This window comes from Triplophysa rosa, unplaced genomic scaffold, assembly GCF_024868665.1.
Source record: "Triplophysa rosa unplaced genomic scaffold, Trosa_1v2 scaffold85_ERROPOS2132958+, whole genome shotgun sequence".
NCBI classification, from domain to species: domain Eukaryota; kingdom Metazoa; phylum Chordata; class Actinopteri; order Cypriniformes; family Nemacheilidae; genus Triplophysa; species Triplophysa rosa.
This window is the reverse complement of record NW_026634871.1, coordinates 1-25,014: the sequence shown is the minus strand read 5'-3', so window position 1 is coordinate 25,014 and position 25,014 is coordinate 1. Positions and strand designations below refer to the sequence as shown.

The 25,014-nt window shown below is 43.8% G+C and overlaps 1 long non-coding RNA gene and 2 other non-coding genes across 3 annotated transcripts; 1 reads left to right on the top strand and 2 right to left on the bottom strand.

Annotated features, from left to right (window-relative positions):
• Positions 1-4,157: 4,157 nt before the first annotated feature.
• LOC130551266 (uncharacterized) lies at positions 4,158-20,371 on the bottom strand. Its single transcript, XR_008962568.1, has 2 exons — positions 20,148-20,371; positions 4,158-4,587 (listed from the first exon to the last, which is right to left on the bottom strand). It is a non-coding gene; the product is annotated as an uncharacterized LOC130551266 (long non-coding RNA).
• A 1,167-nt stretch (positions 20,372-21,538) lies between these two features.
• trnae-cuc (transfer RNA glutamic acid (anticodon CUC)) lies at positions 21,539-21,610 on the top strand. The gene has a single exon. It is a non-coding gene; the product is annotated as a tRNA-Glu (tRNA).
• A 79-nt stretch (positions 21,611-21,689) lies between these two features.
• trnay-gua (transfer RNA tyrosine (anticodon GUA)) lies at positions 21,690-21,776 on the bottom strand. The gene is given in 2 exon segments: positions 21,690-21,725; positions 21,740-21,776. It is a non-coding gene; the product is annotated as a tRNA-Tyr (tRNA).
• Positions 21,777-25,014: the final 3,238 nt, after the last annotated feature.

Below are 25,014 nucleotides of genomic sequence, written 5' to 3'. Positions count from 1 at the left end.
ATTGGTCAATCCGTTTACGATACTTTCTTTATTGGCTACCAAAATGCAGGTCAAAGGTTTGAATATTAATTCAAATGTGACTTGTGATTTTAAAAGTTGCGAAGTAGAAGTATTGGCTAACTTTGCAACTAAGTACAAGTATAATTACGGCTTTTAAATATAGTTTGTGCACTTTCGAAAAACACTTTGTAGTTTTTCGACCTTAAAATAATGTTTCTAAAATGATTTCAGTGGTAGAACATTCTTGGATTGTGCCTGGTTTCAGCAAGGGACATTTATGTATTTTTTTATCCTTAACGGCATTCAGCATCTAACCCCTCATGTGTGCGTTTGTGGCGCGTTAAGGCAAAAGTATAGTCCGGCCGCAGCGCATGCATAAAAAATGTGTTAAATCAGCCAAGTCCACTCGTTTACCAATGTGCGCATGTGAGAAGCATTTTGTCTGTCTAGCTGTAGCTGTAGCGAACTTGCTGTGTATGCTTGAACTGGACTAGTAGCTATTTGTTAACAAAGGACTATTGAACTTCCTGCACTGCTTTTAAGGTAACTGTTGTTTGTTAAGTAGCTGTTGTTAGCACCTAGCCATCTAGAGCTTGAGTCACTTTTCACCTATCACTTTTAGTCACTTTGAAACCTTGAGCTGTTAATTGAGTAAGTGGGCTCAGCTGTGAAGCAATCACTGACCCATTAAGCAATCAGGGAGCCTGTATTATATTAGCACTGATTTCTGACTCGGCAGTGGAAGCCCTCATGTGCAACCCTCCTCGTTTGAAGACCGACGAGGTAAAGACCTGCGACTCTACCTGCGTGACTCCACCGAGCAAAGACAACGGCAGGGCATGCCAGGTTAAGCTTTGATTTTTTTTATTTAACTTTCCTACTGTCCATTGTTTTGTTTTGTTTTTGCTACTAACATGTGTTTCCAGTACATTCAGACTGTCCACCATAGACGCACTCACAAACGTACAGAGCGGAGACCTCAGCACCATCTGCAGTCACTCTGCACTAGCCCTAGCAGTCTGCTTGTCTGGCTGTAGGGCTATGGAACTGCCAGTCATCTGTCAACAAGGCAGACTTCATCCCGGTCTTCGCCAGTCAGTCTAATCTCAATGTTCTGGCACTGACTGAAACATGGATCTGTAAAGAGAACACTGCTACTCCATCGGCCCTCTCCAACAATTTCAACTTCACCCACACTCCTCGTCCTTTTGGGCGAGGAGTGGGAACAGGTTTGCTTGTTTACAACACCTGGAAATTCACTCTTCTGTCTTTTCCTTGCAGCAACTCCTCATTCGAATACCATGCAATCACCATCACTTATCCATCAAAAATACACTGTGTTGTCATCTATCGCCCTCCAGGTAAACTGGGAAACTTCTTATAAGAGCTTGACACGCTGCTGTACTCTATCCCTAAAGACGGCACTCCACTGGTAATGCTAGGAGATTTTAACATCCACCTAGACAAACCACAAGCAGCCGACTTCTTAGTTCTCCTCTCCTCATTTGACCTTCACAGGGCCAACATGCCTCCCACCCACAGAGGAGGACAACAGCTAGATCTTGTTCTGACTCGTAACTGCACTACTAATACTATTCTAGTTACTCCCCTGCATGTCTCTGACAATTTCTTTATAAAGTTCACTCCAACACTCCTTGTAATCTCACCTCCCCCCAACCCTGTTTCTTTCCTTCGTAATCTTCGTTCCCTCTCTCCCACTTGCTTTTCATCCATGTGTCTTCCTCCCTACCCACCACAACCCTTTACTCATCTGTCAAAAGCTCTGTACAACCTTAACATCCTGTCTTGACAGTGTCTGCCCTCTTACCTCTAGGCCTGCACATGCTACTCCCTCTTGCCAGTGGCTTTCTGAGACTCTTTGCGACCATCGCTAAAGGGCTGCTGAGAGGAAGTGGCGCAAGTTTAGAGACCCTGCTGATCTCTCGAAGTATCAACATCTTAACTCCTTCGCTACTGATATATCTGCAGCCAAAACAATGTACTTTCAAAACAAAACCAAACTGCATCTAACCCGTCTCAACCTTCTACTCTCTTCTCTGTCCCCCTCCACCTCCCGCCAATGCATCGCAATTCAAATAGCAATTCAAATCCATCTCTACTGCCTCAACTCGCACACATTATAAACACCTCCAACACTGGTACTGTCCCCACCTCATTTAAACAAGCCCTGGTAACACCTTTACTCAAGAAACCAACACTCGACCCATCAGTGGTCAGCAACTACAGACCAATCTCACTCCTGACGTTCCTTTCCAAGGCCCTCGAAAGGGTAGTATTTAACCAACTCTCTGCCTATCTCTCACAGCATGACCTTCTGGACAGTCAGCAATCCGGCTTCAAGAAAGGACATTCTAAGGAGACCGCTGTCCTGTCTGTCGTCGAAAACCTACGGCAGGCAAGGGCTAAATCCTTGTCATCTGTCCTTATTCTGCTTGATCTCTCTGCTGCATTTGACACTGTGAACCACCAGATCCACTCTCTCCAAACTGGGCATCTATGGAACTGCACTCAACTGGTTTGACTCTTATATCACAGGCAGATCCTTTAAGGTATCCTGGCGAGACATCCAGATCTCACCAGCTGACAACTGGAGTTCCTCAGGGATCAGTTCTTGCTCCTCTCCTCTTTTCTATATATACCACCTCCCTGGGTCCAATTATTAAGGCACATGGGTTCTCATACCATTTTTATGCAGATGACAGACAGCTTTATTTCTCTTTTCAACAAGATGCCCGTGTCTCTGCCATCTCTTCTTGGATGAAAGAGCATCACATACAACTCAGCCTCTCCAAGACAGAACTCCTGGTTATACCGGCCCACCCATCAATTGAACACCACCTTACCATTCAGCTCGGATCCTCAACTACAACACCCACCAAGTCTGCGAGGAACCTGGGGGTGATGCTCGGCGACCAGCTGAAATTCACCTCCCACATCGCAGCAACTACTCGAACTTGCAGGTATGTGCTCTACAACATCAGTAAAATCAGGCCGTTCCTGTCGAAGCTTGCCTCTCAGCTGCTAGTCCAAGCTCTAGTCATATCAAGACTGGACTACTGCAATTCTCTACTGGCCGGCCTTCCAACCAATGCAGTCAAGTCCTTGCAAATGATCCAGAATGCAGCTGCATGTCTGGTTTTCAATCAGCCTAAAATAACCCATGTAACACCCCTCCTGATTTCACTTCACTGGCTGCCAGTTGCCGCCCACACCAAGTTTAAATCTCTGACACTGGCCTTCAGAACGATAACGGCAAATTCGCCCATTTACCTTAACTCACTGCTTCAGGTCTACATCCCCTCCCGTCACCTTCGGTCTCAAAATGAGCGACGCCTGGTTGTTCCATCACAGCGAGGTACCAAATCACTTGCAAAAAACTTTACTCATTCGGTTCCCCTGTGGTAGAATGAACTGCCAGCCTCCACTTGAACTGCAGAATCCTTCACAACTTTCAAAAAACAGCTCAAAACACACCTGTCTGCATTTATTTGACTAACCAATAACTGTCTGACTGTCTGTCTAAAAAAATATTGTTGTTCATTCTCTCCTTTGCTAACTCCAGCTTTAATCTTCCTAGTAGCATGGCCTTGTAAACTAACGGTACTGTTTAGCGTGTTGACAAAATGTTTATATGCTCTCCTAGTTGTAAGTCGCTTTGGATAAAAGCGTCTGCCAAATGAATAAATTTAATGTAATGTGTCGAACCGTCTATCCACACTTATCGGTGGATGAGTATGCTCAAGAAGCTATGCGGACGCGTTTGGGGTAAGGCTATATTCATGGCGAGAATCAGTCAATCTATACACAAGTCTGTCTTGTACACAAGTTGATCCACACACAAGTTGGGGGGACAATTTAGAAACTTCAATTAACCTAACCTGCCTGCATGTCTTTGGGCTGTGGGAGGAAACCGGAGACACCGACACAGCTGACACAGGGAAAACCTGCAAACTTCAGTCCACACAGTCACTTGCTGTGAGGTAACAGTGCTAGCCACCGAGCCACACTCAAAATTGAATGTAAGTATAACCTGTCATCTGTTGCAAGGGACAACAGATGACAGGTTATACTTACATTCAATTTTATTTGACATACTGTATGTAGGAATATGTGCATACAATGCCATACACAGGGTGTAATCAATTGCATTACTTTTTTATTCTATATACTCTAGATAAAAAATATTTACTTTTGCTAGGCTTCACAACATAACTTAAGAAACCTATTTTATTTGCTTATCAAAAGTAAGTCCAGAATAACAAGAAGCATACATTCTTTGCACAGTGAGTAACATATTAGGTTAGATAACTAAGGTCATACATATCAAGGAGAAATATCACATAACCAAGAAGATATGATTGGCATTTGTGCAGCTATTAATATGAATCACATTAAATATCTGAGTTTTGCAAATACTAGCTCAATCCTATTTCTATCATACCATTGTATTTACCTTTTACAAACATAGAAAAGTATTTTACTGTGTAATGTGCCTGTGTGGTTCTTTGTGTGGTGAAGGTCTGTTCACTCCACCACTGTTGACAGGGTTTTCATCACAACAACAGCCTGCAGGTAAAAGAAGATGGTTAATAATCAATTTAATCTTACACTATATCACGCAAGAGAAACATTCTTTTTTTTTCTTATTGTACTTCACGTCAGTTGTTCTCCATTAGGTTCGCTTTAAGACCCAGATCTGTCAACTGAAAACATTCATCTTGAATACTTTATCCATACTGGCTTCTACTAAATGATAAAATAATTTGTGCTAAAATACTGCAGAATTGGATTGGACAACAAAAGAGAAGTGAAACATTTTCTTTAAAAATTAAGAAATCGATAGGTCATTGTAGAAATCGATAGGTCATTGTATTTTGCTATCCTAAAGCAGGGTAAACACCATGCCGGCATGGAGAACTACCACAGACAAAAAGCAGGCTGTGAGGTCGGCTCACATTGAGTGTGCAGGTTGCCCTGACACACCAAGCTGACAGTTGAAACCCAACAGGGTTAGCTTGCTTACCAATGTCATGCAAATCTCGCTCAACACAGACGAATTTGTGAAATGTCCCTAATGGCTGATATATACAGCCGCGGAAAAAATAAGAGATCATTACAAATGTTAATTTCAAATCAGCATTTCTATGTATTGAAATCACGGCTGTACATACAGTAGATATATAACTGTCTATTGGAATGAGAAATGCAAAGAGAGAGAGAGAGAGAGAGAGAGAGAGAGAGAGAGAGAGAGAGAACAGCGCTATGTGCATCTTGACATCGTTGATTGTTGGCTTCGTCACTTCTGTTTTTCATCTTGTGCACTGGTTCACTAAGCCGAACATCCAATCGGAATGATCTGACTCCCAGATGAGCTCATAAGGGCAACTGAGACTTTAGCCGAATGTGCGGAACACAGTGGAAAAAAGTCTCTCAAAATCTGCCTGATGTCCGACTTATTTTCTTTTTTATGTTTATATTTTTCTTATTATCATTCTTCTGAGACTCTTAACTCCTCCTACAACTTTCACGCTGCCGTCACCAAACTTCACACTTATCTTCAGACTGGTGTGAGGAAGTGTGCTTTATCTTTTCTAAGGGATCGGACTTATGGTTTCCGTAAAACAGCCGATCAAACTTCCCAAAAATCCCATAGACTTGCATTGATAGAATGTTCAGCTGATGTTGTTTACTTTCACACTTCAACTGTCAACTCTCAAACATACACACACTTACACACAGTCTATTTCTTCAACTCGACACTATTTTAAACTTTTAGACTAGACTTTCTCAAGCCAACATAAAGTTTGTTTGAAGACAACCATAACGGGAAAGACGAAGTCAGACAAACTTAGACGAAGATATGGTGAACTCTAGATGGAGTTCTGGGCAGAGTTAGAATGGCATCTGAACATCTGAATGGCAACTTTGATTTCTCTCTACAATAAACTGCTCATTTTATTATAACATCACTTCGTCTCCTGCTTGCTTTCTTCCCCTCTGACATCCAAGGATAGTTCGATCTATCAGTTTTGGCATATGAACAAGATGGAACAACACTACGGTATCATTTTGGATCAATAACAAAATAATAGAATCTATCAGATCTATCATACTGTACCCCTTCACGTGAGGCTTTTTCCAAAGGAACGGCTTCATTCTCATTTTTATATTGCTTGTCTCACACCAAAAATTCTTAAATGAAATACTTATAGAATACCATCATTTGTTGAAATAATATTTTATTGTAGTTTTTTTACTTACTAAGTTAAGGACAAAAACCTGAATATTAAAAGGGATAGTTCACTACAAAATGGAAATTCTGTCATAAATGACTCACCCTCGAGCCGTTTCAGCACTGTAAGGCCTTCATTTTTCATTAGAACACAAATTAAGATAGTTTTGATGAAGTCCGAGAGCTTACTGACCCCCATAGACAGCATGGCAACATGCACTCAAAGCACCGAAACTTAGGAAAGACATCAAATATTCCATCCTTAATTTTATGAAACAACTTTTGCACGAAAAAACCCCCAACAAAAATCAGGCCGCTTGTTCAGTAGTCAGGGCACTGATCAGTAAGTCAGTCATATTAAGGGACTATCACTGGATCTGCACCGGCATACTTTCACACCCTCCTACACCCCATCAAGATCCCTGCGTTCAGCAAACCAGCGGCGTCTTGTATTGCCTTCTCATAAGGGCAGTAGTAGTATATATAGGGGTCATTGTGTCAAAATGATTGATGGTGACCCTTGACCTTTGCGGGGGGTTGAATTACTTCCGGACCACCCACGTTGTGAGGGCCCGCCCCCTTTGCGTTGACCTTTGACCGTATCTGCCCCATTGTGAGGGACTGCCCCCTTTGTGTTGAACTTTTGCCCTTTGACAGTATCTGTCCACGTCGTGAGGGATTGCCCACGTCTGGAGTTGAACTCTTGAACTTTTGCCCGTACGGTTACCGAACATTTTTCTCTCTTTTCCGGAGATCATGTTTGGACATGTTTTAATGAGGTTGACGCGTATCTTATGCGCGAATAAATAAAGCAACGAGTGATTAAATAAAACAATAAATCGGCAAATAAGTGATTAAAGAAAGAATTGGTTATATAAGTGATTAAATAAATAATGAATACGCAAATAAACAAAGCAAGTAATGAATAAGTAAATAAACAAATAAACAAAGCAAGGAATGAATAAGTAAATAAACAAATAAACAAAGCAAGGAATGAATAAGTAATTAAATAAAGCACTCTCTCTCTCTCTATATATAGGCTGTGATAGAACTGTGGTAAAACTTACGTTGGCTGAAAGATCACATTCCTGCCGTTACACTGAAAGAACTGTTTCAGACATTCCAGCGTTGCAAACACACCGACTCGTAAATCATCGTGACGTTTAAGCGGTACGTAATTCAGAGTTTTCATCCGGCAGGGCGACAGCGTCGGACGTTTTAATCGGGTATGATTTGTTTTACATCCCTAGCGTGAAAATTTGGCCGGATTACGACCGGTTATTTGTGTAGCTTCACGAGCGAGCGTATTATCTCGACACAGGGATGCGTTGTATAGGATCGCCAGCTGAGGCTTTCGCCCTCGGGCAATGCGTGACCAATTGACCTGTGTGTACCCGAAGCATTCTATGGGACAAACTATAATCTCGCTATATCTCTAACTAATCAGAAAACAGCTTTTGCTACTAACATTCTAAACATATCCGCTTTATTCATCAGTATCTGTTTTGTTTAAAACTTAAACCATTCTCACACGTGTCTGATTGTACAGGGGCCTCCATGAAAATGGCTTGACCCAATAAATGTTTGTATGCGTGCACGAGTGTTCACCAAGAGCGGTTACCTTCCAGCGTTCATGTTTCTGAAAAATTAAAAAAAAATAAATTCTGAGTATCCATTCTTCAAACTGTGTCTACAACACTGTATAATTAAAGCACATGTTTTCCTAACTGCATGGAGCGGTGTCTTTAAATGGTGTCCATGATGTTGCCCCTATCCTGACTGTTTTCCTTCTGTCTGAGAAGATGCCAGTGCGTCCACCAACCAAGGGTGAAGAAAAAAAAACATCTTTATTGCTAGTGTTCATAGCATCACAGCAGGCAGTTGGGTGATTCCTTAAAACACAAAGCAGATTTTGATTGAACAGCAAGAAACCTTAAATTGAATGTACGACATGTTAATTTCATGAATGTGTTTTATATCATGCCTCCAGGTTGTATCATAAAAATAAGTCTGCATAAGGTTTTCAAAATAATTTTTTTAGATTAAAAATGAAAGTGATTCTATCAAAGGTATGCCTTTTAACATAACTGTTTATATGATTCTAAACTGATATTCTTTAAAACATTTAGAATAGTCAAATCTCGCACATCCTGTTATTACGAGTTGTCTTTGCACATCTGTTTTAGTGGTTAGTGTTAAACTGTGGCAACCCCTTAACACCTAGACACGATTCTAAGATTTACTGACATATAGAGCAGACTCTGAGTTCTTTTCAGCATCAAACCTCTTTATTATTTTGTGTTGGACATCTGATTGTGTAGCAAGGAAACTCAAGAAGTAGACATTCCATCCTACAGTAAGTGTTTCGGTTTACTTTTAGTTTAAACAAGGTTTTAATTGTTGTTGTTAAACAGTTTGCTTTAGATCCAAACTTTACATGCACAAAGTATACGTTGAATCACCTTTTCTTCATTTTATCCTCACCATTTTCTTATGTTTTGTTTTTGAGTGTCTATTGAATATACTAGGCTATATTTTCTTACACAAAGCAACTGAGCAATAGAGGTCTTCTCTGCAAGGATATGAAGTAGCTTGATTTTTTGTATATGTAAATAGCTTTATATATTTTTTCATACACGGCTTTATATATTTTTTTGTCATACACAGATTGGACAGGTTGCGTGCTGGATTGTGTACTACAGGTAAGTGGTAAAATGTAGTTAAATTTAGGAAACTTTCGACATGTGTAAATATATCCTTAAAATAAACTTAAAAAGTGGCTAAAGCATGCAAGAAAAATGGTCAACTTGTGCAGACAATGCATCATCTGAAGCGCTGTGAATTGACTTCTAATGAGCAAAACATGCTGTATAGTGCTCTCAAGATAGAGATGCTCTGGTTTCAAGTGTTCCTGATTTAAAGGATTGGATGCAGGGGCGTAGCCAGAACTTTTTTTTTTTAGAGGTGGCCAGGTAAGTCCCAGTGATTTTATTAGGGTGACCAAAACAGACATAAATTCTTAAACTTCTACTGTACTTTACACCAATTCTTCATTACACATAGTTTGCTGGTCAAAACATACAAAAAGAACGTAAAGTAAAAATTTATTCGCAATGCTTTCATGTGCCAACATTATTTTAAAATAATTTGCTAGCTATCATTTGCAGTAAGTTAGCATTTTGTATAGAAAATAAACATTGCAGTACCCCAACTTAAACTTTTGCGAAAATGTAATTAATGAATGGAATCCAGTTAAACAAGACTGATTTTACTGACCTGATCCTTTTGCTCGCGATGAACTTCCATGGTACACAGACAGTGCACTGTCACGAAGCGGTTAGCAGCTGTTCAGCTATAGCGCTCAGACTGTTTGCGTCAGTGCGTCAGCGTATGACATCATATTAACGCGAGAGTAATGTTCTCGCGTTACTTTCAGTGCATTCGCTAAATGATCTGCGCAACACTCCGTAAACTCCGACACACATCTTAAAACTGCTTCGCACAACAGAGGTGGCCAGATAGGTGGCCATCCATCATTCAGGGGTAGTCGTGGCCACCCATGGCCACCATGTATCTATGCCCCTGATTTGATGGTCTTTTTAAAAAAAAATTTACTTAGTTTATTTATCATATTCAGCCAAATGCTTGTGTTTTCATCTTTTCTTGACTGCTCTATAAGAACTTTCAAACACACATTGCATTTTAATTTGCCTTCACCATGTCTTTCAGTGATGTAGACGTGCATCGGCATATGAAGGTAAGCCCACATGCATTACCCATTCCAAATCTCACATGTCAGCAAATGACAGACATAAAGATACACTTCTTAAATTGCATGTCCGCTATAAACCAGTGCTTCGGAAGTCATAATTTAGTTCACACTTCTCTAATAACCTGATGTGTAAATATAATTACTATGATACCCTATTTGTCTTAATGAACAGATTTACCTTACGAGCAAATGATTAAATCCTAATACCAAACTACGATATACAACGTGGATGCAACATCTATCTCGTGCTAACAACAATTTTGCTCAAGACTTTTTGACTTACATATCCAAAAAACATATTTACACATCTTAAATTGTTTTTCTATGGTAAACATTTTTATCGTTTTAACATATGCGTTTTAGTCGATAGGAAGTTGTCAGGCTTTACACTTATGTTTTATATAAGGTTTTGAAACGTTGTTCTAATATTTATGACTTTCTGCATATTCACGGCTTTGAGTCATCTACACGTTGGATTCATACATGTCTCACTAAAGCTAACCAGCCAGATGTTGTTCCGTCCTCAATACCAGGAGCGTCTCAAAAGCGAAGTGGCTGAATTCGTGAGACCACGTGATTTGCTAGTCCGACGTTGTTTTTCTGAATTTTTCGTGTTTTAGGGGTTATACCATGGGAAAGTAAAAAAAAAATGGTTAGGTTTGTGCAGTTTTTGTAATGCTTATTGCTATGTCATTCTTTGTTCCCTTATGTTTTACTCCACTTAAAAAAAAAAAATAATTTTACCACAAAATAAGCTAACTAAATAAGGTCTTGTTTGAGAATAAACCTCTCGTTGTGCATTTCGGGTCTCCTTCCAAGGATGCAATGTGAAATACGTACGGAAGTCTGCAGAAGGACATTTATTTTGACATAGAACTGCGCGGCTTGGATTAAAGATCGGGCAACACACTCAGTTTCATATTAATCTTGAGTGCCTATACAGTAGTATTGCATACGTCGTATCTTCGAAGAGTATTTAGTTTGATCAAATTTACAAAAGACAGATACAGCTGTACGATTATTTCCGGAAAAACACGAGCCGCTATAGGTGGGACTAGTCGGGAGAGTGGGATGGAACTACAGCACGAGCACACAACACATCATCACTGGGGCTGAAACGATTCCTCGAGTAATTCGAATACAAAAAATCATCGAGGCAAATTTTGTTGCCTCGAAGCTTTGTTTAATCCATTTAACTACAGTACACACGGACCGCTGCGTTTCCCCACGGACCGTTATTACTGACGCACAGCCCGCTAAACTCTGTTCATGTTACCGGCTCTCAAGTCTCACGCATTCACCGTGAGACACACGCATTTTAGTCTGTTCACACGCTCACACGTGTGACTCATGCTGATAAATAAGTGATAGCTTATTGAAATGGTGAACTGCTATTTCACTTAGTTTTAGTCTAGTTTGCGAGTGAAACTTGTTTTCCGGCTGCATTGAGTCCATAAAACTAGATGCGCACTAGTGGATGCCGAATCCTGTTATTTACATATGTCATCTGTCTGTTCTGCATGTCTGAGTGAATGAACTGCACAGTTTACCGTGCTACACACGTGATGCTCATGAATTTGTCAGCGCCTGAGTTGAATGAGGACATGAACTTCATCTCCAGAGTTGCTCTGAGAGTTTATTTCACAAACATGTTATTGTTTGAGTGAAGAAACAGACATACTAAAAAATAAGCGTCTTCCGACAACCTGCCAAAATAAACGTCATAGGCTATATATTACTATTTAATAGTAAAAAAAGAAACTAAAACTAATTTATATAAACTAAATGCATCATGCAGAAGCTGAAGTTCCCTTTCTGTCGGACTCTCGACGTTGTGTCGAACCGACAGATGGGGTTCGTCCTTGAGAACCAATCGCTTCCGACTTCTCTAGAAAAGGCCAATGAAAATTGGCGAATGAAATTTGCATGCCGGACTCCGCCCCTGGATATCCGGGTATAAAAGGGAGACGGCATGCCTCATTCATTCACCTTTTTGTTCTCCGGAGCCTTCGCTCGTGATCAACAGACTTCGCTACAAGACTGCCGGCTCTACGACCTGGTGCAGCGGACTGTCCCTTCCTGCAGCGACTTCCCCTGGGCGTCTCGGCGGTTCCAGAAGTGTTCAAGTTTTTTCTCTAAAAGAGAAAATTTCTCCAGCGTGGCATGTCCCGTTGTTCTCTTGGGTGCAACACACTCATCGAGGAGGGGGACGGACACGATATCTGCTTCCAGTACGCTGGGGCAGATATTGTGGATACGTCCTGCATGCACTGCGGGTGGCTGACGATTCAGACGTTGCGTCACGGGTGGCTGTGTTCCCACGGGACTCAGCCACCACCTTGTCTGCTTCCCGTTCCGTGACGGCAGGACTATGGCCCTGCCGCCCACTACGGCGAGCAGCGAGGGTGATATGAGGATTACTGTGAGCGCTAATCCGTCAGCCACTGGCTCGCGGACCGTTCGCACCTCGCTTTGCTCGTCTGACCNATTCCCCATAAGACGGTCCGCCGTCTTATTCCTCAATTACGTATCGGACACGGTACGTGATGATGAGGTGTCTGTTGCAGCATCGGAGGGTGACTTACTGGCATCAGACTCCGACATTCCTTGAAGCTCCCTCCCTCGGGGGGTCGAGATCAGGAAGAAGCGGATGTCGAAATGTCAGCCATGCTTTCCCGGGCCGCCGGCTTTGGGTTGCGGTGCGCCGCACTGCCTCTCCCAACGCTCGCGGCTGGATACACGGTTCTTCGGGCTTGAGAGCGGCTCCAAGCCGCACTCGCCCTCAGTGCCGTGTTCCCCCGGAAGTGCATGAGGAACCTAGTACGACCTGGAACGCCCCCTTCGGCGCGTACACGTCAACTAGTTCCATCACCCTTTCTTCCCTCGATGGTGGGGCAGCTAGAGGATACGTCGATGTCCCCCGGGCTCGACCTAAACTCCCGTCCAAAGCACGTAGGCTTTTCGGCATCTGAGGTGTCGAGAGCTTACTCTCTGGCGGGCCAAGCTGTCCCCTCTCTCCATGCTATGGCCTTCCTGCAGGCCAATGCGCGGAGAGAGCTCCACGAGGGTAAGACCGACCCAGCGCTTATGCAGGAACTCCGCGCTTCACCGACCTCGCTCTCGGGCGAACAAGGTGATCGCGCGGGCCCTGGGTCGGGCGATGTCCACACTTATGGTCCAGGAGAGACACCTCTGGCTGAACCTTGCACAGGTGAGTAACTCTGAGAAAGTCCGCTTTCTCGATGCACCCATCTCGCAAGGGGGGGCTGTTTGGTGATAATGTCGGGTTCGACAGTTAGGGAGCAGATAGAGGATATCACGTATGTCCTCCCCAGCCGCGACTCGACCGCCCTCTGGCCGCCGAGATCCCGTGCACCGTCTGCTTCCCAGCAGCCCTGGTCCTCTTCGAGACATCGAAGAGGAGACCACCACCCCATCAGCAGCCGCGGCGAAAGCCAATGCGGCCCTCATGGGAAGACCCCAGGGAGTTCGAGAATACCTTTCTAAAGTTTTTCTCCCTCTCTGGGCGTTTATATCAGCCGCTCTCACCCTCTACACGACGGTGTTCGGCAACTCGACGTTGCGTCACGGCGAGACCCAATGTCGAGGATAATCAGCAGCCTAAGCACTCTCAATCGACGGTGCTTTGTGCCACATCATCGTCTGGGTATTATCACAGCCGCTCTCACCCTCTACACGACGGTGTTCGGCAACTCGACTTGCGTCACGGCGAGACCCAATGTCGAGGATAATCAGCAGCCTAAGCACTCTCAATCGACGGTGCTTTGTGCCACATCATCGTCTGGGTATTATCACAGCCGCTCTCACCCTCTCACGAGGTGTTCGGCAACTCGAGTTGCGGCAGACCCAATGTCGAGGATAATATCAGCCCAAGCACTCTCATTCTGATGGGCGTTGTGCTACATCTTCGCCAGACAGGTAAAACTGCAGAGCGATCTCCTCCCGGGGGTCCCCCCCACGGCGAGGGATCCTCACTGCCAGCCATCGAACCACCCCCGGGAGGTCGATGAAGCAGAACGTACCCCTAGCCTCCCTGTCTCGTCCCTGGGAGCCTGACAAGAGCTTCCCAAACCGTCACGGTGACTACGGGATACTCCGTCTCGCTACGCATCCAACTCCCGACGCCCGCCCAAGTTTCGGGGCATCCTCTAACCTCAGCAGAGGCAAGGATGCCCCGTGCTTCGGGCCGAGGTCGCCACCCCTCTGGGAGGAAGCGATCTGCTCGTCCCTCTAGCCGAGATGTTCAACGGGTTTTACAGCCGTACTCATCGTCCCCAAAAAAGCGGGGTCGCTAGATCTGCGTACCCTTAACAGGCACCTACTCAAGCTGCGTTCAGGATGCTCACGCAGAAGCCATCCTGGCATCTTCAGATGTCAAGATGGATTCATGGCAATCGACCTGAAGACGCTTACTCTCATGTCTCTTCTCCCTTGTCATCCCCGTTCCTACGGTTCGCTTTCGAAGGTCAGGCATATTAGTACAGAGTCCTCCCCTTCGGTCTGTCCCTGTCCCCACGAGTCTTCACGAAGATCGTGAAGCCGCCCTCACTCCCCTCAGGGAGAGAGGTGTGCGGGTACTAAACTATCTCGACGACTGGCTCATTTGACACATCGGAAGATCTGTTATGTACACACAGGGACCTAGTGCTTTTGCACCTAGATCATTGGGACCACAGGTCAACCAGAAAAGAGCAAGCTCTCCTCCTGTGCAGAGCATCCTCTTTTTTGGTATGGAACTCAACTCTGTCTCCATTACAGCGACGACTAGCGCTCAGTCAGTGTTGAACTGCCTGGAATATTTCAAGCAGTCACGGCCGAAATCAGAGGCTCCTGGGACATGGCATCCTCGCGGTGGTGATACCCCTCGGGTTGATGCACATGAGACCGCTCCAACACTGGCTACAGAGTCGAGTTCCCTGGAGAGCGTGGCACACCAGCAGGCTAGCCATGCACTAACCGTGACTCTACGCCTCTTCCTGTGGACGCCCCCAGGTGGCAGATCCCCTGTCGCATAGCACTTAATATACACGACCAGACAGCCGATGTGCTCTCTCGTCAGTTGACGCCTCGCGGAGAGTGGCGACTCCACCCCCGCGTAGCCAGCTCATTGGGACAGTCAGGGCGGGCTCAGGTAGACCCCTTCGCCTCCCTGGACACCACCCATTGCCGCTAAGGTACTCCCTGCCTCGGCACGGAGGCTCTAGCGCACAGCTGGCCGTGGGACAAGCGAAGTACTCTTCCCCCAGTGAGCCTCATGCACAGACCCTGTGCAAGGTCAGGAAGAGGAGCATCAAGTGTACTAGTTGCGCCATACTGGCCCAACCGGACTTGGTTCTCGGAGCTAATGCTCTTGACGACAGCTCCCCCCTGGCCATTCCCCTGAGAAGGACCTGCTTTCCCAGGGGAAGGGCACGTTATGGCATCAGGCCATGCACAACCTGATCAATTTGGTTCCTAAGGGGCGCGGGAAGGCTACCCTCACCCGCGCTCCGTACCCTCTTACGACCTTGATGCGGTCCTGGAGCCCCTCGGAGATGCCGCTCTTTCTCACTTTCCGATGAAGACGGCTCTCGGGAGGACGCTCAAGAGGGTAGCGGACCTACAAGCATTCTCCGTGTCCACAGATTGCCTAGAACTCGGGCCCGGTTATTCTCACGCTATCTGAGACCCCGGCCCGGCTACGTGCCCAAAGTTCCCACCACTCCCCCGAGACACCAGGTGGTGAACTTACAGGCGCTCCCCACGGGGAGGAAGACCCAACCCCATCCGTGTTGTGTCCAGTACGCGCATTGCGCCTCTGCTTGGACCGCACGCAGAGCCCAGAGCTCTGAGCAGCTCTTTGTCTGTTTTGGAGATCAGCAGGGAGGGCTGTCTCAACAGAGATTGACGCACTGGATCATGGGCGTCGTCGATGGCGTACCTGTCCTAAGATAGCCTACGCCCACTGGGTGAGAGCTCTCTCCACACGGAGTACAGCCTCCTCGTGGGCACTGGCTCGAGGCGCCTCTCTGGCAGACATTTGCAGAGCTGCGGGTTGGGCTACACCCATCACCTTCGCGAGGTCCTACAGCCTCCGCGTAAAACCAGTCAGCTCGAGTCTTGCGGGCATCAGGCAAGACCGGCGACCGGTAGGGTGTACGCCTGTGACAGTACCTTCCCCCCCTTTCTCCTAAGGGGGTCAGCGTACTAACTAGCCTCCCTTCTTCCCCCACTGGGTGAAGAACAGGCACTCCATCCATCACTAGAAGCACCTCCTGTGGGCGGGCTGGGCAGAGCAGCCCTGCCCCTTAGGCCGGGTATCACCTGAGTTATTCGCAACATAGCTCTAACCGGACCTAGTGCTACCAGACGTTGCAACCCCCCAGCAGGGCGGTTCCGTCTGATGTATCCTCATGCTGGTTCCCACCTTGGTAACCCATGACCTCCTTAGGTGGACCTCCACCTCGCGGTTAACTCCTTCAGTCCGCACTTTCTTCCCATGAGTTCTCCCCCATCGGTGAGACCATGTTGGTATCTCCACTAGTCTCCTCCCTGTGGTAGGAAGTGGTCTCTGTAGCGCATCCCCCGCTTGAGGAAGTAGCGCTTACCCAGTGGCCTTACGGTTCCGGGCGGCTTCTCGCTGTTAGAGAAACAAGGCCGCCGCCTGTGAGGCCGAAGGTAGGGGCCTTCCCACCTTTCAAGAAAGCTCTGGGACCCCCTACCTACCCACTGGTAGGTTACAATTTCGCGGTAGCTTCACGGCTGACACGCCCAGGCCAGTCACCGTCGCTTCGTTGAGATTGTGACAGGGCACCGTGTTATGGCGTTTTCCATTGGAACCCCATCTGTCGGTTCGACACAACGTCGAGAGACCGACAGAAAGGGAACGTCTCGGTTACGTTTGTAACCTCGGTTCCCTGATGGAGGGAACGAGACGTTGTGTCCTCTTGCCACAACACGTGCTGTCCACTGCAGCAGTCGTGAGAGGTCTCAGGCTCCTCAGAACTAAGGTGAATGAATGAGGCATGCCGTCTCCCTTTTATACCCGGATATCCGGGGGCGGAGTCCGGCATGCAAATTTCATTCGCCAATTTTCATTGGCCTTTTCTAGAGAAGTCGGAAGCGATTGGTTCTCAAGGACGAACCCCATCTGTCGGTTCGACACAACGTCTCGTTCCCTCCATCAGGGAACCGAAGGTTACAAACGTAACCGAACGTAGTTGTTTACCTTTGAAATTATTCTTTCTATTTTTTTATATCATGTTTGTATTTATATATTTGAATTATATGGCATTTTAAGAATTGTAGTAATGTTTATGAGCAGTTGGAATGACTAAATGGGTTAGTTTTCACAGATATTATGTTTGCAATATTTCGAGCAATAAAAACTTTAAGGGTGTTTCTAAACCAAAGGAAACTAAATATAGCTTGTTTTTACTCATTTTAAAAGAGACCTGTCTTATTTTATCTTGTATATTTAGTATTGCTTTAATAAAGAAAAAGTACTTATTATCCGAATACCCGATTAATCGTGGGAATAATCAGTAGAATACTCGATTAGTAAAAGAATCTGTAGCTGCAGCCCTAATCATCACATTAATCCCTTCGTGTTTTGTACATTGTGCACGTACACGCCGACTGCCAAGAAAACACAGATTTATGACTTAGTTTCACTTACCGCGTACAGTTCGTGTCCGGCATCTTTTAGCACTGGGACCGCGCCATCTATCAGTTTCAAAAGATCTCTAAATCCAGCGTTTAATGCACCGTTTATATAACATCCATCACTGAAATGCCGTGAACAAACAGCTACACCTAAACTTCACTATCGCAAGAGGAACGAGCTGCAGCGCAGCCCAATCTTGATGGTAAGCGGGTCTCGCTCGTCGGTTGGCTCATGGGCGGGCTCTTTCGCCTTTGCCTTGCTGTGCTTTTCCGGGAGAATGGACAATAGAAGGAATAGGATCCCTGTGACGACACAGGGATCCAGAATTAGAAAAAACTTTCCGAAACAAGTTGGAGTGCTGGTGGAGTGTATCAAATACAGAAATACTACGTCATACGTCCAACTCGTTTTTAACAAGTTGACCATGTTAAGCATGAGAAGCCAGTGCGTTTAACAGTGTAAAGAAGTCAGAATGCATGACATAGCATGATACCTCCGCTTTAAACATTAGTCTACATTTCAATTGCTAGCCAGTAAACGTAGGTCAGCTTCTTCATTTTCAAACAATTTACAGACAGCCATAACATCGACATGTCTTTCGATTTCATTATTTTTTAGTTTTCATTTTAATATATTTATATTTGTTTACTTTTTCACTTCTCAGCTGTAATTAGTTTAACATAGTTATTTTATTTCGTACAAAACAGTCTTGCAATATAAACTTTTGACCTGTTCATTGTTTTGAGTTTATGTTCAATCGTCATGTATCGTTGTCTCATTTTTCGCACGAGATCTCGTTGTTATTAGTTTGTTTGTGGCCATGTTCTTGGGTTCTTGTATGTTTGCTTTGATTTAATAAAAACCAGTTTTTACATGCAAAATCTACTTCTTAATTTCCCCATTTTGTGAAAAACTGTTTTTTATTAAATCAAAGCAAACATACAAGAACTCAAGAACATGGCCACAAACACGTTCACCTCATTAAAACATGTCGCAAGACATTCATGTCCTCCGGAATCAAGAGGAGAAGAAATGTTCGGTAACCGTTACGGGCAAAAGTTCCGTATGCCTTTCATACCCCCCCGCAAACGGTCAATGGTGTCAAACCCATCAATCATTTATGAAACACCATTGCACCACACCCATAATATAGCTACGTAACAGTGTAAATTGCTATTCCTGCTCATTCTGCTCCACAACTCCTTCCTGGTGGAACATTCTTCCTAACTCAGTCCGGTCAACCACATCTCTCACAACATTCAAAAAAAGACTTCAAACCCATCTCTTCTGTGAACACTCGACAGACAAATGAGAAAAAACTAACCCTCTCTCTTCCTCTCAACTGGTATTGGTCTAGCTTTTGCTGAAACTAGTAACTTTGTATTAGCACCTATTATTGCTCCTGTATGACATACAGTATCGCTTATTGCTCCCTGAACTCTCTGTAAGCCGCTTTGGATAAAAGCGTCTGCTAAATGACTAAATGTAAATGTAAAATGTAAGGGCTGTCTCATTCACAAAATCCTTCCAGTGCACTGAAATGTTCATTCCCTAAAAATTCCCCCACAAAAAAAAACAGCGAACATTGATGCTGCTTATATGTTCCCTTACCTGAAATCTTGAATTGCGACAGAACTTTTGAAAGGACAAACGTTTACTTTATTTGATATAAAAACAAACATTGCTAGACAGGCAGGGAACACAATCTAACAGTTAAAATGAACACTCGACTAAATTTGTGCATGGATATGTAACGTAACATCATTTAAAAATTAAGAGAGATGTTGGTTTTGCCTGTTGTTGATCAATTTTAATTGTGAAGTAACACAACACGATGAAGCAGTCACGTCACCGGAAAATAAGTCTTCAATGTCCTGATGTGAAGTGAGCCAGGGTCCTTACCAGTGCACAGACCCATGTACACAAACCCGTGAGCACATAACTCCCCCAAACCTAACAGTTTGAGTAAAACACAACAAGTAAAGATACGGCAACATATGCTGTTTATTCAAAAAGTGCAACTATTCCAAGCGTTCTGAGGCTAAAGAACAGACCCGAAAGCAATCCCCTTCTCTGTCTACCATAAAACTCTGATCCAGACCGGCTGCGCTGCCTGCGCACAGTGACAGGATTTAAAAATTGCCTGCCTGCATTGAGAACCAAGTTTGGTAAGTGTAATAAGCTTATGTATGCCTTTTCGCATTTCACAGACCCTTTGATGACAATAAAAACAAACGAGGAAAATATTACTCGATTTGATGTCCCTCACTAGTGAAAACGGCTTCCTTAATTGCTTTTTGTTATTAGCATTGTTAATTTTAGCTCTGTTTTGTTTCTGCCGTCACTGTTAGGTGTTGAGCTGAGGACAGATGAGCTTCAGTCAGTGTTTATCTGAGGAGGTTTTGCTGGATTCATGGAGGTGAGTGGAATGGCAGATGATATGTGAGATTATTGACCTGTGTTCTGCTGGAGCGTAACGCCGCTCTGGCGAAGATCATCATAGTTACAAGCAGAACACCTCCTATCAGGCTGTGGGCGAGAAACACTTGCTCCATTATACACAAGGGCATCTGCCAAAACAAAACAAGTGGAAAACATTTTAACATATGCATACATTAGGAGTCCAAGCATGAAGTGATGGAACACTATTGATTTTTTAAGGATAGATATCAAGCCCCAAAAGGGCGAAGACCCCCCTTGGATTCATTAGATTTCTTCTTTTTCTGCTCTGTATGGATCACGAGGACCTCACTCTGAGAAGGAATGAAATGTTAGGCTGGTGCCCCCTTTTGGTAAAAAGGGGGCACCAGCCTAACATTTCATTCCTTAAAAAAAACCTAACGAAATTTATAAAAAATTTATAAAAATTTATAAAAATGCTTATAACATATGAAAAATAGCTATATTGGAATACCTCTCATATTCTTAGATTTGCTAACGTACATCGAATATTTGGATACAAAATCAGTCAAAGTGCAAGGCTAAAATACACTACAAGACTTTTGCTCAGATTTTCAGTCTGGACTTGTTGCAGAAAGTCTGTGCCAGTCTGCAGATTTGATCAGGTAGTCATTTCATTCTGAAATGGAACTTGCAGCAGACTGACAGTTGAAAGGGAGTTAACATTTGTTATTGAGAAAAGTTCATGTATATTCTTATAACTGTAACTGATGTCATCAGAGAAGGATAAGGGAACGTGCACTTTCAAATTCAGTTTTCCCTTTAAAACTATACTATGCCAACAGATTAAACATAGTCACTTTAAAGAAAACAAATTAGCAATCAAACCGCCATAGTTTGCCAGACACATCTTGAATACTCACTAAATTAAAATAGACTCGCGTTGGCGGTTGGTTTTCCTGCACGGGACGCCTCGCTTCACTCTCACGCATGCGCTGTAGGCGGGATCAGGAAACCAAATCACTTTTAAGCACCTTTACTCTTATTTCATGTACAACCAGGACAATTTACATTTCTTCAAGTAAATAAAAATACATTTGTTTATACAGTAATTGTGTAATATTTTAATTGATCTAAAATGGACACTTTATGGTAATCAAATTTAATGCCTAGGGGTTTGGGGCACAACCTCAAATTCCACACGTTCATCCAAGTAACTTTACTCTCATTACATGTACAACGTAGACGATTTACATTCCTTCAAAGAAACAAAAGGACGTCTGTTTATGTAATGTATAGTATTGTAATTTATCTAAAATGAACTATTTATGGTCATCCAAAGAATGCCATACATTTGCAACATTTGCAATGTATGCAACATTTTTTAGTATGTCTGTTTCTTCACTCAAACAATAACATGTTTGTGAAATAACGCACACGCATGTACTCCCTGGTGGTCTAGTGTCTAGGATTCGGTGCTCTCACCGCCGCGGCCTGGGTTCGATTCCCGGTCAGGGAATGTGGTTTTGGACGCCCTATGGCACATTTTCACCAGTACTTATAAACAATGGTCATTTAAAAGGGGTTAAAAAGATGCTTCCTTCGATCAGGATTCGAACCAGTGACCTAAGGATGACCAGTGGGACGCCTACAGTCCTGCACTCTACCAACTGAGCTATCGAAGGCACGGGAACCGATTGCCGACTGAGCTATTTTTTGCCCAGGTCAGCGTACGTTCCATGGCACGAAAAGGAGCGCAGGTGCAACGAGCAAGCCAGGAGTCGAACCTGGAATCTTCTGATCTGTAGTCAGACAGATCAAACAGATCCATTGTGACACTGGCCCTCCCTGACCTCCTGACGGGGCAGGCAGAATGCACGCTGCCGCCTGACAGACCACAACTTTTCCTGATAACCAAGCCCTTCAGCGGATTACTAGCAACTTCAAGGCAGCTGTGGTTGGTGGTAGACTCTGCTGGACACTGGCTCTCCAGGAACTGGGTTTGACACCTCTGCCAGGAAGCACTTTTAGTGGGTTCGTGGAAATTTCCCCATTCAAATAAACTGCCATATGGCGCATAGTGGGGGCGATGGATCGTCTCACCGAAAAAGTATCCCCGGTAGTCGCTGAATAGATCACGCGACACCCATTTACACTTACCCAGGGGTAAGACCACCACACTTATAGCTAACCCCCTTATAGTGGGTGAGTGGACACCTCTTGGGGCGCCCAAGAGCCATGGAGACCCCGGTGAGCCCCCCCACCCCCCCAACACGGTCCACGAAAACGTTTGTGGTCCACGCCAGCTTTTTCCCATTCAGGTAAGCCTCCGCAGAGGTAATCCAACCTTCTAAATAGCCGCTTTCACAGCTAAATGGCTGGTCATTCAAGGTGGGGTAGCTTACTGCTGGGTAGTCGAGTCCTTGCCTTCTGCAATTTGTCCCCGCTGGCCATTGAACGCATGGGGTGTACCAGGACCACGCCCCCAGACACGCCCACTACCACGAAACCACTGCCTGTCCATTGATCATCTACTTCACTCACTGGGCCTCAGATCGAAGGGGGTGGAACCCAAGGCCCCGCCCACTACCACAAAACCATTTTTTGTCCACTAGCACAATACTTTTCCCGAAAGCAACCCAGGGGGTCCGACGACCCCGCGGCCCCGTCCGAGCGCAACTCTCGTGCAATTTGGGGTCCCTCAGGCCCCTAGGGGTCTCGCGGCTTTAGGTCCTCATGTAGTTTAAATGAGTGGGTTTGCAACTGTGTGCATTTAATGGAAATCTCGTCGGCCTTCCGTTCGCCTCTGATGGGTCGCGTGGTCTCGAGATTTTATATTCCGACTCTCTAGAGCCCCCTAGAACAGCCCCCCGAAGCATAAAGCTCTAAAACATTCCCCTGAAAAGTGAATAACTTTTCATCAGAAATCTTTCAAGATCCTTTGACAAGGCATAAAGCCAAGAGGATTGCCAGGGTGAATATCTAGTATCTCCACAGTGCATTTTCTTTTTACATCTACTTAAATGTGAGATTTTTTTTGGTAGTACATTTAATTTAATAAAGGAAATCAAATATTATACAATATTTTATTCATGTGGGTGTGTCATTGTTAACCAGACTTTTATTTTGACGGGTTGTCGCAAAGCCCTTTTTAGCGCATGTTTGACAGTAGCTTTACCTAAATAAAGCAGTGAAATGCTCATGAAATAAACTCTCATAGCAGCTCTGGAGATGTGTTTGCATCCCCATATAGTGTGATGCTGTTAACACCAGTGTTACGCGTGTAGTGGAGGAAACCACTTGAATAATTTATTCAGAGACACAGTCTGCAGAACAGGCAGATTACACATTTAAACCGCATCTGAATCACTACTGATGTTTTTTAAAGCACAAATTGAATTTTATTAGCTGTTCAGTGCTGTTTTCTGATTAAGAAGTTCTAAATTTGCAAGATTCTTTGCCATTCCACATTATACATTGGATTTTATTTTAATGTGTGTATTCCGCATCACGGAAATTATATGGCCTATACATTAGAGTCAGCTTTTGTTTCAGGTTAAGAAGGAGGTTCATTTAGATTCTTTGTTTAACTGGGATTTAATTAAATTGTAATTTTACTGTGGAATATCAAAACAATTATAAAGGTTATAACAGCATAATGATGTATTTGTTTTCCTTGCCTATGGCCAGCAACAATTTTATCTATTTTTCAATAATGTAANGAAATCAATATTTGTTAATGTATGGGTCTAAAATAGCGTTATAGCTCTATAATACCATATTTTCTAGTACTAACTGGTTAAAACCTACATCTTGTAAAACTATAATCAATATAATTGTTGTTTGCTTATTTTTCAGTTTGTAAACATAATTGTACAACGACCAAACAACTGTCCTCTTTTGAGAAATGTGTGACTTGCAAAGGACCATTCTCCCCTCTCAAATGGGTTGGAGTCAAATGTAAAGGTAATTATCAAAATTATTACATTTTGAATGACACTAAAATGAGTATTGGTTAACTTTGCATTTTAAAGCAAATCGTTTCGGTGCTGAGTCTATGCATCACCCATATACATATATGGCTCAGACCGAATTCACTTGGTAAAATATGTTGAAGTTATGTCTTACAGGTTTATGGACTTTAAAATAGATTATTTACTTATATATTAGGTATCAAAGTGAACTTTTTGTAACTAATTATAAAAAAATGAGTAATATTATCAGACAACAATCATGGTGCTGATTCATAGCAGTTTTAGGGTGTACTCTCATTTAGCCCAGTTGCTCTCAACTGTGCCCCGCTGGCCTGCGCTCACATTGCTCTTTGCATCCACACCCGGACGCACTTTCATCATTGTGATGCGACTGCTTCGAAGCAAATGTAAACAAAGCGATCCCTTTCAGCACAACGGAATCCATCGCAATGTTCAGTTTGGGGCTTATTAGAGGTATTTAACTTCATGTGTGCGCTGCACAGACTGATCTGCTTAAATTATGTCATTGTCCTTACAAAAAATCAAGCTACTTCATATCCTTGCAGAGAAGACCTCTATTGCTCAGTTGCTTTGTGTAAGAAAATATAGCCTAGTATATTCAATAGACACTCAAAAACAAAACATAAGAAAATGGTGAGGATAAAATGAAGAAAAGGTGATTCAACGTATACTTTGTGCATGTAAAGTTTGGATCTAAAGCAAACTGTTTAACAACAACAATTAAAACCTTGTTTAAACTAAAAGTAAACCGAAACACTTACTGTAGGATGGAATGTCTACTTCTTGAGTTTCCTTGCTACACAATCAGATGTCCAACACAAAATAATAAAGAGGTTTGATGCTGAAAAGAACTCAGAGTCTGCTCTATATGTCAGTAAATCTTAGAATCGTGTCTAGGTGTTAAGGGGTTGCCACAGTTTAACACTAA